The sequence below is a fragment of the Amia ocellicauda genome, chromosome 2 (assembly GCF_036373705.1).
Source record: "Amia ocellicauda isolate fAmiCal2 chromosome 2, fAmiCal2.hap1, whole genome shotgun sequence".
Classification (NCBI taxonomy): domain Eukaryota; kingdom Metazoa; phylum Chordata; class Actinopteri; order Amiiformes; family Amiidae; genus Amia; species Amia ocellicauda.
The window spans coordinates 56,617,497-56,632,327 of NC_089851.1; the positions used below are offsets into that span (position 1 = coordinate 56,617,497).

Below are 14,831 nucleotides of genomic sequence, written 5' to 3' on the forward strand. Positions count from 1 at the left end.
CCAATGGTCAGTAGCATAGTAGCATAACAGCAGGTCACGGACCACTGTCAATCAGATGCTTGCCTTGCCATCCATCCATCCATCCATCTATCTATGACTCTCGATATCTAACTCTCTTGCTTGCTATCGCTCCCCCAATGGTCAGTAGCATAGTAGCATAACAGCAGATCACGGACCACTGTCAATCAGATGCTTGCCTTGACGTCCATCCATCCATCCATCTATCTATCTATCTATCTATCTATCTATCTATCTATCTATCTATCTATCTATCTATCTATCTATCTATCTATCTATCTATGACTCTCGATATCTAACTCGCTTGTTATCGCTCCCGCAATGGTCAGTAGCATAGTAGCATAACAGCAGTTCACGCACCACTGTCAATCAGGTGCTTGCCTTGCCGTCCATCCATCCATCTATCTATCTATCTATATTTCTATGACTCTCGATATCTAACTCACTTGCTTGCTATCGCTCCCCCAATGGTCAGTAGCATAGTAGCATAACAGCAGATCACGGACCACTGTCAATCAGATGCTTGCCTTGCCGTCCATCCATCCATCCATCTATCTATCTATCTATCTATCTATGACTCTCGATATCGAACTCTCTTGCTTGCTATCGCTCCCCCAATGGTCAGTAGCATAGTAGCATAACAGCAGATCACGGACCACTGTCAATCAGATGCTTGCATTGCCGTCCATCCATCCATCCATCTATCTATCTATCTATCTGTCTATGACTCTCGATATCTAACTCTCTTGCATGCTATCGCTCCCCCAATGGTCAGTAGCATAGTAGCATAACAGCAGATCACGGACCACTGTCAATCAGATGCTTGCCTTGCCATCCATCCATCCATCCATCTATCTATCTATCTATCTATCTATCTATCTATCTATGACTCTCGATATCTAACTCGCTTGCTATCGCTCCCCCAATGGTCAGTAGCATAGTAGCATAACAGCAGATCACGGACCACTGTCAATCAGATGCTTGCCTTGCCGTCCATCCATCCATCTATCTATCTATCTATCTATCCATCCATCTATCTATCTATCTGTCTATGACTCTCGATATCTAACTCTCTTGCTTGCTATCGCTCCCCCAATGGTCAGTAGCATAGTAGCATAACAGCAGATCACGGACCACTGTCAATCAGATGCTTGCCTTGCCGTCCATCCATCCATCCATCTATCTATCTATCTATCTATGAGTCTCGATATCTAACTCTCTTGCTTGCTATCGCTCCCCCAATGGTCAGTAGCATAGTAGCATAACATCAGATCACGGACCACTGTCAATCAGATGCTTGCCTTGCCGTCCATCCATTCATCCATCTATCAATCTATCGATCTATGACTCTCGATATCTAACTCTCTTGCTTGCTATCGCTCCCCCAATGGTCAGTAGCATAGTAGCATAACAGCAGATCACGGACCACTGTCAATCAGATGCTTGCCTTGACGTCCATCCATCCATCCATCTATCTATCAATCTATCTATCTATCTATCTATCTATCTATCTATCTATCTATCTATCTATCTATCTATCTATCTATCTATCTATGACTCTCGATATTTAACTCGCTTGCTATCGCTCCCCTTATGGTCAGTAGCATAGTAGCATAACAGCAGGTCACGGACCACTGTCAATCAGATGCTTGCCTTGCCATCCATCCATCCATCCATCTATCTATCTATCTATCTATCTATGACTCTCGATATCTAACTCTCTTGCTTGCTATCGCTCCCCCAATGGTCAGTAGCATAGTAGCATAACAGCAGATCACGGACCACTGTCAATCAGATGCTTGCCTTGACGTCCATCCATCCATCCATCTATCTATCAATCTATCTATCTATCTATCTATCTATCTATCTATCTATCTATCTATCTATCTATCTATCTATCTATCTATCTATGACTCTCGATATCTAACTCTCTTGCTTGCTATCGCTCCCCCAATTGTCAGTAGCATAGTAGCATAACAGCAGATCACGGACCACTGTCAATCAGATGCTTGCCTTGCCATCCATCCATCCATCCATCTATCTATCTATCTGTCTATGACTCTCGATATCTAACTCTCTTGCTTGCTATCGCTCCCCCAATGGTCAGTAGCATAGTAGCATAACACCAGATCACGGACCACTGTCAATCAGATGCTTGCCTTGCCGTCCATCCATCCATCCATCTATCTATCTATCTATCTATGACTCTCGATATCTAACTCACTTGCTTGCTATCGCTCCTCCAATGGTCAGTAGCATAGTAGCATAACAGCAGATCACGGACCACTGTCAATCAGATGCTTGCCTTGCCGTCCATCCATCCATCTATCTATCTATCTATCTATGACTCTCGATATCTAACTCTCTTGCTTGCTATCGCTCCCCCAATGGTCAGTAGCATAGTAGCATAACAGCAGATCACGGACCACTGTCAATCAGATGCTTGCCTTGCCGTCCATCCATCCATCCATCCATCTATCTATCTATCTATCTATCTATCTATCTATCTATCTATCTATGACTCTCGATATCTAACTCTCTTGCTTCCTTTCGCTCCCCCAATGGTCAGTAGCATAGTAGCATAACATCAGATCACGGACCACTGTCAATCCGATGCGTGCCTTGCCGTCCATCCATCCATCTATCTATCTATCTATGACTCTCGATATCTAACTCTCTTGCTTGCTATCGCTCCCCCAATTGTCAGTAGCATTGTAGCATAACATCAGATCACGGACCACTGTCAATCCGATGCGTGCATTGCCGACCATCCATCCATCTATCTATCTATCTATGACTCTCGATATCTAACTCTCTTGCTTGCTATCGCTCCCCCAATGGTCAGTAGCATAGTAGCATAACATCAGATCACGGACCACTGTCAATCAGATGCTTGCCTTGCTGTCCATCCATCCATCGAACTATCTATCTATCTGTCTATGACTCTCGATATCTAACTCTCTTGCTTGCTATCGCTCCCCCAATGGTCAGTAGCATAGTAGCATAACAGCAGATCACAGACCACTGTCAATCAGATGCTTGCCTTGCCGTCCATCCATCCATCTATCTATCTATCTATCTATGACTCTCGATATCTAACTCTCTTGCTTGCTATCGCTCCCCCAATGGTCAGTAGCATAGTAGCATAACAGCAGATCACGGACCACTGTCAATCAGATGCTTGCCTTGCCGTCCATCCATCCATCCATCTATCTATCTATCTATCTATGACTCTCGATATCTAACTCTCTTGCTTGCTATCGCTCCCCCAATGGTCAGTAGCATAGTAGCATAACAGCAGATCACGGACCACTGTCAATCAGATGCTTGCCTTGCCGTCCATCCATCCATCTATATATCTATCTATCTATCTATCTATCTATGACTCTCGATATCTAACTCTCTTGCTTGCTATCGCTCCCCCAATGGTCAGTAGCATAGTAGCATAACAGTAGATCACGGACCACTGTCAATCAGATGCTTGCCTTGCCATCCATCCATCCATCCATCTATCTATCTATCTGTCTATGACTCTCGATATCTAACTCTCTTGCTTGCTATCGCTCCCCCAATGGTCAGTAGCATAGTAGCATAACACCAGATCACGGACCACTGTCAATCAGATGCTTGCCTTGCCGTCCATCCATCCATCCATCTATCTATCTAACTATCTATGACTCTCGATATCTAACTCTCTTGCTTGCTATCGCTCCCCCAATGGTCAGTAGCATAGTAGCATAACAGCAGATCACGGACCACTGTCAATCAGATGCTTGCCTTGCCGTCCATCCATCCATCCATCTATCTATCTATCTATCTATCTATGACTCTCGATATCTAACTCTCTTGCTTGCTATCGCTACCCCAATGGTCAGTAGCATAGTAGCATAACAGCAGATCACGGACCACTGTCAATCAGATGCTTGCCTTGCCGTCCATCCATCCATCCATCTATCTATCTATCTATCTATCTATGACTCTCGATATCTAACTCTCTTGCTTGCTATCGCTCCCCCAATGGTCAGTAGCATAGTAGCATAACAGCAGATCACGGACCACTGTCAATCAGATGCTTGCCTTGCCGTCCATCCATCCATCTATATATCTATCTATCTATCTATCTATCTATCTATGACTCTCGATATCTAACTCTCTTGCTTGCTATCGCTCCCCCAATGGTCAGTAGCATAGTAGCATAACAGCAGATCACGGACCACTGTCAATCAGATGCTTGCCTTGCCGTCCATCCATCCATCCATCTATCTATCTATCTATCTATGACTCTCGATATCTAACTCACTTGCTTGCTATCGCTCCCCCAATGGTCAGTAGCATTGTAGCATAACAGCAGTTTACAGACCACTGTCAATCAGATGCTTGCCTTGCCGTCCATCCATCCATCCATCTATCTATCTAACTATCTATGACTCTCGATATCTAACTCTCTTACTTGCTATCGCTCCCCCAATGGTCAGTAGCATAGTAGCATAACAGCAGATCACGGACCACTGTCAATCAGATGCTTGCCTTGCCGTCCATCCATCCATCCATCTATCTATCTATCTATCTATCTATGACTCTCGATATCTAACTCTCTTGCTTGCTATCGCTCCCCCAATGGTCAGTAGCATAGTAGCATAACAGCAGATCACGGACCACTGTCAATCAGATGCTTGCCTTGCCGTCCATCCATCCATCTATCTATCTATCTATCTATGACTCTCGATATCTAACTCTCTTGCTTCCTATCGCTCCCCCAATGGTCAGTAGCATAGTAGCATAACAGCAGATCACGGACCACTGTCAATCAGATGCTTGCCTTGCCGTCCATCCATCCATCCATCTATCTATCTATCTATCTATGACTCTCGATATCTAACTCGCTTGCTATCGCTCCCCCAATGGTCAGTAGCATAGTAGCATAACAGCAGATCATGCACCACTGTCAATCAGGTGCTTGCCTTGCCGTCCATCCATCCATCTATCTATCTATCTATCCATCCATCTATCTATCTATCTGTCTATGACTCTCGATATCTAACTCTCTTGCTTGCTATCGCTCCCCCAATGGTCAGTAGCATAGTAGCATAACAGCAGATCACGGACCACTGTCAATCAGATGCTTGCCTTGCCGTCCATCCATCCATCTATCTATCTATCTATCAATGACTCTCGATATCTAACTCTCTTGCTTGCTATCGCTCCCCCAATGGTCACGTATGTTGCATTCAACGACAAAGAAAATCGTGTGCTGGAAATGATTTTTGGCAACTGTGAAGGAACTGCACAACTGCAGCAACCAGAACACCTCTGTCTGTCTCTGTGGCGCAATCGGTCAGCGCGTTTGGCTGTTAACCAAAAGGATGGTGGTTTGAATCCACCCAGGGACGGCCCACTTTTCCCCCCGCCCCTTGTTATTGTTTCTACTTCTGGCGGACAGCTTGCCAGACTGTGGCTACAGTAACCTTAAGCTGCTTGCTGTGGACGGCCATCTTGCAAAAATGTATTGAGCGTTTAGAAACTTCCTTTCCATTGCCTAGGCCAACATAAACCAAGGCACTGCTGGGAGTCAAACCCAGGGTTTCCTGTTTACAAGACAGGCACTTTGACCAACTAAGCCACGGTGCCAGGACTCTCCCATTCCCCAGTGCCTACACTCAGGCGTAAGGCAAAAAACAAAACAAAACAAAACAAAACAAAACAAAACAAAACAAAACAAAACAAAACAAAACAAAACAAAACAAAACAAAACAAAACAAAATCTGGATGCAGGCTGCAACAAAGGAAGCACACAGAGGTGAAAACGTAAGGTTGACGGGAGCAACAAGCTCCCTGTTGCGACTGTCCAGGGGCGGCAATGGGAATTGGACGTTGGCCGTAGCGCGTGTCCTTTGGGTTCTGGTTCTTCTTTACAAACCGGCGTCTGTCCAGTTGGCTTTCCGGTTCATTACGTCCTCTGATGGCTTTACGATAAGCCTATCTTGCTAAAACTGATGGTCGACAAAGCGGAAGCACAAGCTTCGCAAGGAGCACAGAAAGCCCGCCTAAGGCACCGCTGGGATTTGAACCCAGGACCTCCTGTTTACTAGACAGGCGCTTTAACCAACTAAGCCACGGCGCCAAATCTGCCTGTGCTGCTGCTGATAGTAGAATAACAGCAGATCACGGACCGCTGTCAATCAGGTTCTTGCCTTGCCGTCCATCCATCCATCCATCTATCTATGACTCTCAATATCTAACTCTCTTGCTTGCTATCGCTCCCCCAATGGTCAGTAGCATAGTAGCATAACAGCAGATCACGGACCACTGTCAATCAGATGCTTGCCTTGCCGTCCATCCATCCATCTATCTATCTATCTATCTATGACTCTTGATATCTAACTCTCTTGCTTGCTATCGCTCCCCCAATGGTCAGTAGCATTGTAGCATAACAGCAGATCACGGACCACTGTCAATCAGATGCTTGCCTTGCCGTCCATCCATCCATCTATCTATCTATCTATCTATGACTCTTGATATCTAACTCTCTTGCTTGCTATCGCTCCCCCAATGGTCAGTAGCATTGTAGCATAACAGCAGATCACGGACCGCTGTCAATCAGGTTCTTGCCTTGCCGTCCATCCATCCATCCATCTATCTATGACTCTCAATATCTAACTCTCTTGCTTGCTATCGCTCCCCCAATGGTCAGTAGCAAAGTAGCATAACAGCAGATCACGGACCACTGTCAATCAGATGCTTGCCTTGCCGTCCATCCATCCATCCATCTATCTATCTATCTATGACTCTTGACATCTAACTCTCTTGCTTGCTATCGCTCCCCCAATGGTCAGTAGCAAAGTAGCATAACAGCAGATCACGGACCACTGTCAATCAGATGCTTGCCTTGCCGTCCATCCATCCACCCATCCATCTACCTATCTATGACTCTTGATATCTAACTCTCTTGCTTGCTATCGCTCCCCCAATGGTCAGTAGCATAGTAGCATAACAGCAGATCACGGAACACTGTCAATCAGATGCTTGCCTTGCCGTCCATCCATCCATCCATCTATCTATCTATCTATGACTCTTGATATCTAACTCTCTTGCTTGATATCGCTCCCCCAATGGTCAGTAGCATAGTAGCATAACAGCAGATCACGGACCACTGTCAATCAGATGCTTTCCTTGCCGTCCATCCATCCATCTATCTATCTATCTATCTATGACTCTTGATATCTAACTCTCTTGCTTGCTATCGCTCCCCCAATGGTCAGTAGCATTGCAGCATAACAGCAGATCACGGACCACTGTCACTCAGATGCTTGCCTTGCCGTCCATCCATCCATCCATCTATCTATCTATCTATCTATCAATGACTCTCGATATCTAACTCTCTTGCTTGCTATCGCTCCCCCAATGGTCAGTAGCATAGTAGCATAACAGCAGATCACGGACCACTGTCAATCAGATGCTTGCCTTGCCGTCCATCCATCCATCTATCTATCTATCTATCTATGACTCTTGATATCTAACTCTCTTGCTTGCTATCGCTCCCCCAATGGTCAGTAGCATTGTAGCATAACAGCAGATCACGGACCAATGTCAATCAGATGCTTGCCTTGCCGTCCATCCATCTATCTATCTATCTATCTATCTATCTATCTATCTATCTATCTATCTATCTATGACTCTCGATATCTAACTCTCTTGCTTGCTATCGCTCCCCCAATGGTCAGTAGCATAGTAGCATAACAGCAGATCACGGACCACTGTCAATCAGATGCTTGCCTTGCCGTCCATCCATCCATCCATCTATCTATCAATCTATCAATGACTCTCGATATCTAACTCTCTTACTTGCTATCGCTCCCCCAATGGTCAGTAGCATAGTAGCATAACAGCAGATCACGGACCACTGTCAATCAGATGCTTGCCTTGCCGTCCATCCATCCATCCATCTATCTATCTATCTATCAATGACTCTCGATATCTAACTCTCTTACTTGCTATCGCTCCCCCAATGGTCAGTAGCATAGTAGCATAACAGCAGATCACGGACCACTGTCAATCAGATGCTTGCCTTGCCGTCCATCCATCCATCTATCTATCTATCTATCTATGACTCTTGATATCTAACTCTCTTGCTTGCTATCGCTCCCCCAATGGTCAGTAGCATAGTAGCATAACAGCAGATCACGGACCACTGTCAATCAGATGCTTGCCTTGCCGTCCATCCATCCATCTATCTATCTATCTATCTATGACTCTTGATATCTAACTCTCTTGCTTGCTATCGCTCCCCCAATGGTCAGTAGCATTGCAGCATAACAGCAGATCACGGACCACTGTCAATCAGATGCTTGCCTTGCCGTCCATCCATCCATCTATCTATCTATCTATCTATGACTCTCGATATCTAACTCTCTTGCTTGCTATCGCTCCCCCAATGGTCAGTAGCATAGTAGCATAACAGCAGATCACGGACCACTGTCAATCAGATGCTTGCCTTGCCGTCCATCCATCCATCCATCTATCTATCTATCTATCAATGACTCTCGATATCTAACTCTCTTACGTGCTATCGCTCCCCCAATGGTCAGTAGCATAGTAGCATAACAGCAGATCACGGACCACTGTCAATCAGATGCTTGCCTTGCCGTCCATCCATCCATCTATCTATCTATCTATCTATGACTCTTGATATCTAACTCTCTTGCTTGCTATCGCTCCCCCAATGGTCAGTAGCATAGTAGCATAACAGCAGATCACGGACCACTGTCACTCAGATGCTTGCCTTGCCGTCCATCCATCCATCCATCTATCTATCTATCTATCAATGACTCTCGATATCTAACTCTCTTGCTTGCTATCGCTCCCCCAATGGTCAGTAGCATAGTAGCATAACAGCAGATCACGGACCACTGTCAATCAGATGCTTGCCTTGCCGTCCATCCATCCATCTATCTATCTATCTATCTATGACTCTTGATATCTAACTCTCTTGCTTGCTATCGCTCCCCCAATGGTCAGTAGCATTGTAGCATAACAGCAGATCACGGACCAATGTCAATCAGATGCTTGCCTTGCCGTCCATCCATCTATCTATCTATCTATCTATCTATCTATCTATCTATCTATCTATCTATCTATCTATGACTCTCGATATCTAACTCTCTTGCTTGCTATCGCTCCCCCAATGGTCAGTAGCATAGTAGCATAACAGCAGATCACGGACCACTGTCAATCAGATGCTTGCCTTGCCGTCCATCCATCCATCCATCTATCTATCTATCTATCTATGACTCTTGATATCTAACTCTCTTGCTTGCTATCGCTCCCCCAATGGTCAGTAGCATAGTAGCATAACAGCAGATCACGGACCACTGTCAGTCAGATGCTTGCCTTGCCGTCCATCCATCCATCCATCTATCTATCTATCTATCAATGACTCTCGATATCTAACTCTCTTGCTTGCTATCGCTCCCCCAATGGTCAGTAGCATAGTAGCATAACAGCAGATCACGGACCACTGTCAATCAGATGCTTGCCTTGCCGTCCATCCATCCATCTATCTATCTATCTATCTATGACTCTTGATATCTAACTCTCTTACTTGCTATCGCTCCCCCAATGGTCAGTAGCATAGTAGCATAACAGCAGATCACGGACCACTGTCAATCAGATGCTTGCCTTGCCGTCCATCCATCCATCTATCTATCTATCTATCTATGACTCTTGATATCTAACTCTCTTAATTGCTATCGCTCCCCCAATGGTCAGTAGCATTGTAGCATAACAGCAGATCACGGACCAATGTCAATCAGATGCTTGCCTTGCCGTCCATCCATCCATCCATCTATCTATCAATCTATCAATGACTCTCGATATCTAACTCTCTTACTTGCTATCGCTCCCCCAATGGTCAGTAGCATAGTAGCATAACAGCAGATCACGGACCACTGTCAATCAGATGCTTGCCTTGCCGTCCATCCATCCATCCATCTATCTATCTATCTATCAATGACTCTCGATATCTAACTCTCTTACTTGCTATCGCTCCCCCAATGGTCAGTAGCATAGTAGCATAACAGCAGATCACGGACCACTGTCAATCAGATGCTTGCCTTGCCGTCCATCCATCCATCCATCTATCTATCTATCTATCAATGACTCTCGATATCTAACTCTCTTACGTGCTATCGCTCCCCCAATGGTCAGTAGCATAGTAGCATAACAGCAGATCACGGACCACTGTCAATCAGATGCTTGCCTTGCCGTCCATCCATCCATCTATCTATCTATCTATCTATGACTCTTGATATCTAACTCTCTTGCTTGCTATCGCTCCCCCAATGGTCAGTAGCATAGTAGCATAACAGCAGATCACGGACCACTGTCACTCAGATGCTTGCCTTGCCGTCCATCCATCCATCCATCTATCTATCTATCTATCAATGACTCTCGATATCTAACTCTCTTGCTTGCTTTCGCTCCCCCAATGGTCAGTAGCATAGTAGCATAACAGCAGATCACGGACCACTGTCAATCAGATGCTTGCCTTGCCGTCCATCCATCCATCTATCTATCTATCTATCTATGACTCTTGATATCTAACTCTCTTGCTTGCTATCGCTCCCCCAATGGTCAGTAGCATTGTAGCATAACAGCAGATCACGGACCAATGTCAATCAGATGCTTGCCTTGCCGTCCATCCATCTATCTATCTATCTATCTATCTATCTATGACTCTCGATATCTAACTCTCTTGCTTGCTATCGCTCCCCCAATGGTCAGTAGCATAGTAGCATAACAGCAGATCACGGACCACTGTCAATCAGATGCTTGCCTTGCCGTCCATCCATCCATCCATCTATCTATCAATCTATCAATGACTCTCGATATCTAACTCTCTTACTTGCTATCGCTCCCCCAATGGTCAGTAGCATAGTAGCATAACAGCAGATCACGGACCACTGTCAATCAGATGCTTGCCTTGCCGTCCATCCATCCATCCATCTATCTATCTATCTATCAATGACTCTCGATATCTAACTCTCTTACTTGCTATCGCTCCCCCAATGGTCAGTAGCATAGTAGCATAACAGCAGATCACGGACCACTGTCAATCAGATGCTTGCCTTGCCGTCCATCCATCCATCTATCTATCTATCTATCTATGACTCTTGATATCTAACTCTCTTGCTTGCTATCGCTCCCCCAATGGTCAGTAGCATAGTAGCATAACAGCAGATCACGGACCACTGTCAATCAGATGCTTGCCTTGCCGTCCATCCATCCATCTATCTATCTATCTATCTATGACTCTTGATATCTAACTCTCTTGCTTGCTATCGCTCCCCCAATGGTCAGTAGCATTGCAGCATAACAGCAGATCACGGACCACTGTCAATCAGATGCTTGCCTTGCCGTCCATCCATCCATCTATCTATCTATCTATCTATGACTCTCGATATCTAACTCTCTTGCTTGCTATCGCTCCCCCAATGGTCAGTAGCATAGTAGCATAACAGCAGATCACGGACCACTGTCAATCAGATGCTTGCCTTGCCGTCCATCCATCCATCCATCTATCTATCTATCTATGACTCTTGATATCTAACTCTCTTGCTTGCTATCGCTCCCCCAATGGTCAGTAGCATAGTAGCATAACAGCAGATCACGGACCACTGTCACTCAGATGCTTGCCTTGCCGTCCATCCATCCATCCATCTATCTATCTATCTATCAATGACTCTCGATATCTAACTCTCTTGCTTGCTATCGCTCCCCCAATGGTCAGTAGCATAGTAGCATAACAGCAGATCACGGACCACTGTCAATCAGATGCTTGCCTTGCCGTCCATCCATCCATCTATCTATCTATCTATCTATGACTCTTGATATCTAACTCTCTTGCTTGCTATCGCTCCCCCAATGGTCAGTAGCATTGTAGCATAACAGCAGATCACGGACCAATGTCAATCAGATGCTTGCCTTGCCGTCCATCCATCTATCTATCTATCTATCTATCTATCTATGACTCTCGATATCTAACTCTCTTGCTTGCTATCGCTCCCCCAATGGTCAGTAGCATAGTAGCATAACAGCAGATCACGGACCACTGTCAATCAGATGCTTGCCTTGCCGTCCATCCATCCATCCATCTATCTATCAATCTATCAATGACTCTCGATATCTAACTCTCTTACTTGCTATCGCTCCCCCAATGGTCAGTAGCATAGTAGCATAACAGCAGATCACGGACCACTGTCAATCAGATGCTTGCCTTGCCGTCCATCCATCCATCCATCTATCTATCTATCTATCAATGACTCTCGATATCTAACTCTCTTACTTGCTATCGCTCCCCCAATGGTCAGTAGCATAGTAGCATAACAGCAGATCACGGACCACTGTCAATCAGATGCTTGCCTTGCCGTCCATCCATCCATCTATCTATCTATCTATCTATGACTCTTGATATCTAACTCTCTTGCTTGCTATCGCTCCCCCAATGGTCAGTAGCATAGTAGCATAACAGCAGATCACGGACCACTGTCACTCAGATGCTTGCCTTGCCGTCCATCCATCCATCCATCTATCTATCTATCTATCAATGACTCTCGATATCTAACTCTCTTGCTTGCTATCGCTCCCCCAATGGTCAGTAGCATAGTAGCATAACAGCAGATCACGGACCACTGTCAATCAGATGCTTGCCTTGCCGTCCATCCATCCATCTATCTATCTATCTATCTATGACTCTTGATATCTAACTCTCTTAATTGCTATCGCTCCCCCAATGGTCAGTAGCATTGTAGCATAACAGCAGATCACGGACCAATGTCAATCAGATGCTTGCCTTGCCGTCCATCCATCCATCCATCTATCTATCAATCTATCAATGACTCTCGATATCTAACTCTCTTACTTGCTATCGCTCCCCCAATGGTCAGTAGCATAGTAGCATAACAGCAGATCACGGACCACTGTCAATCAGATGCTTGCCTTGCCGTCCATCCATCCATCCATCTATCTATCTATCTATCAATGACTCTCGATATCTAACTCTCTTACTTGCTATCGCTCCCCCAATGGTCAGTAGCATAGTAGCATAACAGCAGATCACGGACCACTGTCAATCAGATGCTTGCCTTGCCGTCCATCCATCCATCTATCTATCTATCTATCTATGACTCTTGATATCTAACTCTCTTGCTTGCTATCGCTCCCCCAATGGTCAGTAGCATAGTAGCATAACAGCAGATCACGGACCACTGTCACTCAGATGCTTGCCTTGCCGTCCATCCATCCATCCATCTATCTATCTATCTATCAATGACTCTCGATATCTAACTCTCTTGCTTGCTATCGCTCCCCCAATGGTCAGTAGCATAGTAGCATAACAGCAGATCACGGACCACTGTCAATCAGATGCTTGCCTTGCCGTCCATCCATCCATCTATCTATCTATCTATCTATGACTCTTGATATCTAACTCTCTTGCTTGCTATCGCTCCCCCAATGGTCAGTAGCATTGTAGCATAACAGCAGATCACGGACCAATGTCAATCAGATGCTTGCCTTGCCGTCCATCCATCTATCTATCTATCTATCTATCTATCTATGACTCTCGATATCTAACTCTCTTGCTTGCTATCGCTCCCCCAATGGTCAGTAGCATAGTAGCATAACAGCAGATCACGGACCACTGTCAATCAGATGCTTGCCTTGCCGTCCATCCATCCATCCATCTATCTATCAATCTATCAATGACTCTCGATATCTAACTCTCTTACTTGCTATCGCTCCCCCAATGGTCAGTAGCATAGTAGCATAACAGCAGATCACGGACCACTGTCAATCAGATGCTTGCCTTGCCGTCCATCCATCCATCCATCTATCTATCTATCTATCAATGACTCTCGATATCTAACTCTCTTACTTGCTATCGCTCCCCCAATGGTCAGTAGCATAGTAGCATAACAGCAGATCACGGACCACTGTCAATCAGATGCTTGCCTTGCCGTCCATCCATCCATCTATCTATCTATCTATCTATGACTCTTGATATCTAACTCTCTTGCTTGCTATCGCTCCCCCAATGGTCAGTAGCATAGTAGCATAACAGCAGATCACGGACCACTGTCACTCAGATGCTTGCCTTGCCGTCCATCCATCCATCCATCTATCTATCTATCTATCAATGACTCTCGATATCTAACTCTCTTGCTTGCTATCGCTCCCCCAATGGTCAGTAGCATAGTAGCATAACAGCAGATCACGGACCACTGTCAATCAGATGCTTGCCTTGCCGTCCATCCATCCATCTATCTATCTATCTATCTATGACTCTTGATATCTAACTCTCTTAATTGCTATCGCTCCCCCAATGGTCAGTAGCATTGTAGCATAACAGCAGATCACGGACCAATGTCAATCAGATGCTTGCCTTGCCGTCCATCCATCCATCCATCTATCTATCAATCTATCAATGACTCTCGATATCTAACTCTCTTACTTGCTATCGCTCCCCCAATGGTCAGTAGCATAGTAGCATAACAGCAGATCACGGACCACTGTCAATCAGATGCTTGCCTTGCCGTCCATCCATCCATCCATCTATCTATCTATCTATCAATGACTCTCGATATCTAACTCTCTTACGTGCTATCGCTCCCCCAATGGTCAGTAGCATAGTAGCATAACAGCAGATCACGGACCACTGTCAATCAGATGCTTGCCTTGCCGTCCATCCATCCATCTATCTATCTATCTATCTATGACTCTTGATATCTAACTCTCTTGCTTGCTATCGCTCCCCCAAT

The 14,831-nt window shown here is 45.1% G+C and overlaps 3 non-coding genes across 3 annotated transcripts; 1 reads left to right on the forward strand and 2 right to left on the reverse strand.

The window, feature by feature from the left end:
• The first annotated feature begins 5,334 nt into the window (after positions 1 to 5,334).
• trnan-guu (transfer RNA asparagine (anticodon GUU)) lies at positions 5,335 to 5,408 on the forward strand. The gene has a single exon. It is a non-coding gene; the product is annotated as a tRNA-Asn (tRNA).
• A 164-nt stretch (positions 5,409 to 5,572) lies between these two features.
• trnat-ugu (transfer RNA threonine (anticodon UGU)) lies at positions 5,573 to 5,646 on the reverse strand. Its single transcript has one exon. It is a non-coding gene; the product is annotated as a tRNA-Thr (tRNA).
• A 419-nt stretch (positions 5,647 to 6,065) lies between these two features.
• On the reverse strand, positions 6,066 to 6,139 carry trnat-agu (transfer RNA threonine (anticodon AGU)). The gene has a single exon. It is a non-coding gene; the product is annotated as a tRNA-Thr (tRNA).
• Positions 6,140 to 14,831: the final 8,692 nt, after the last annotated feature.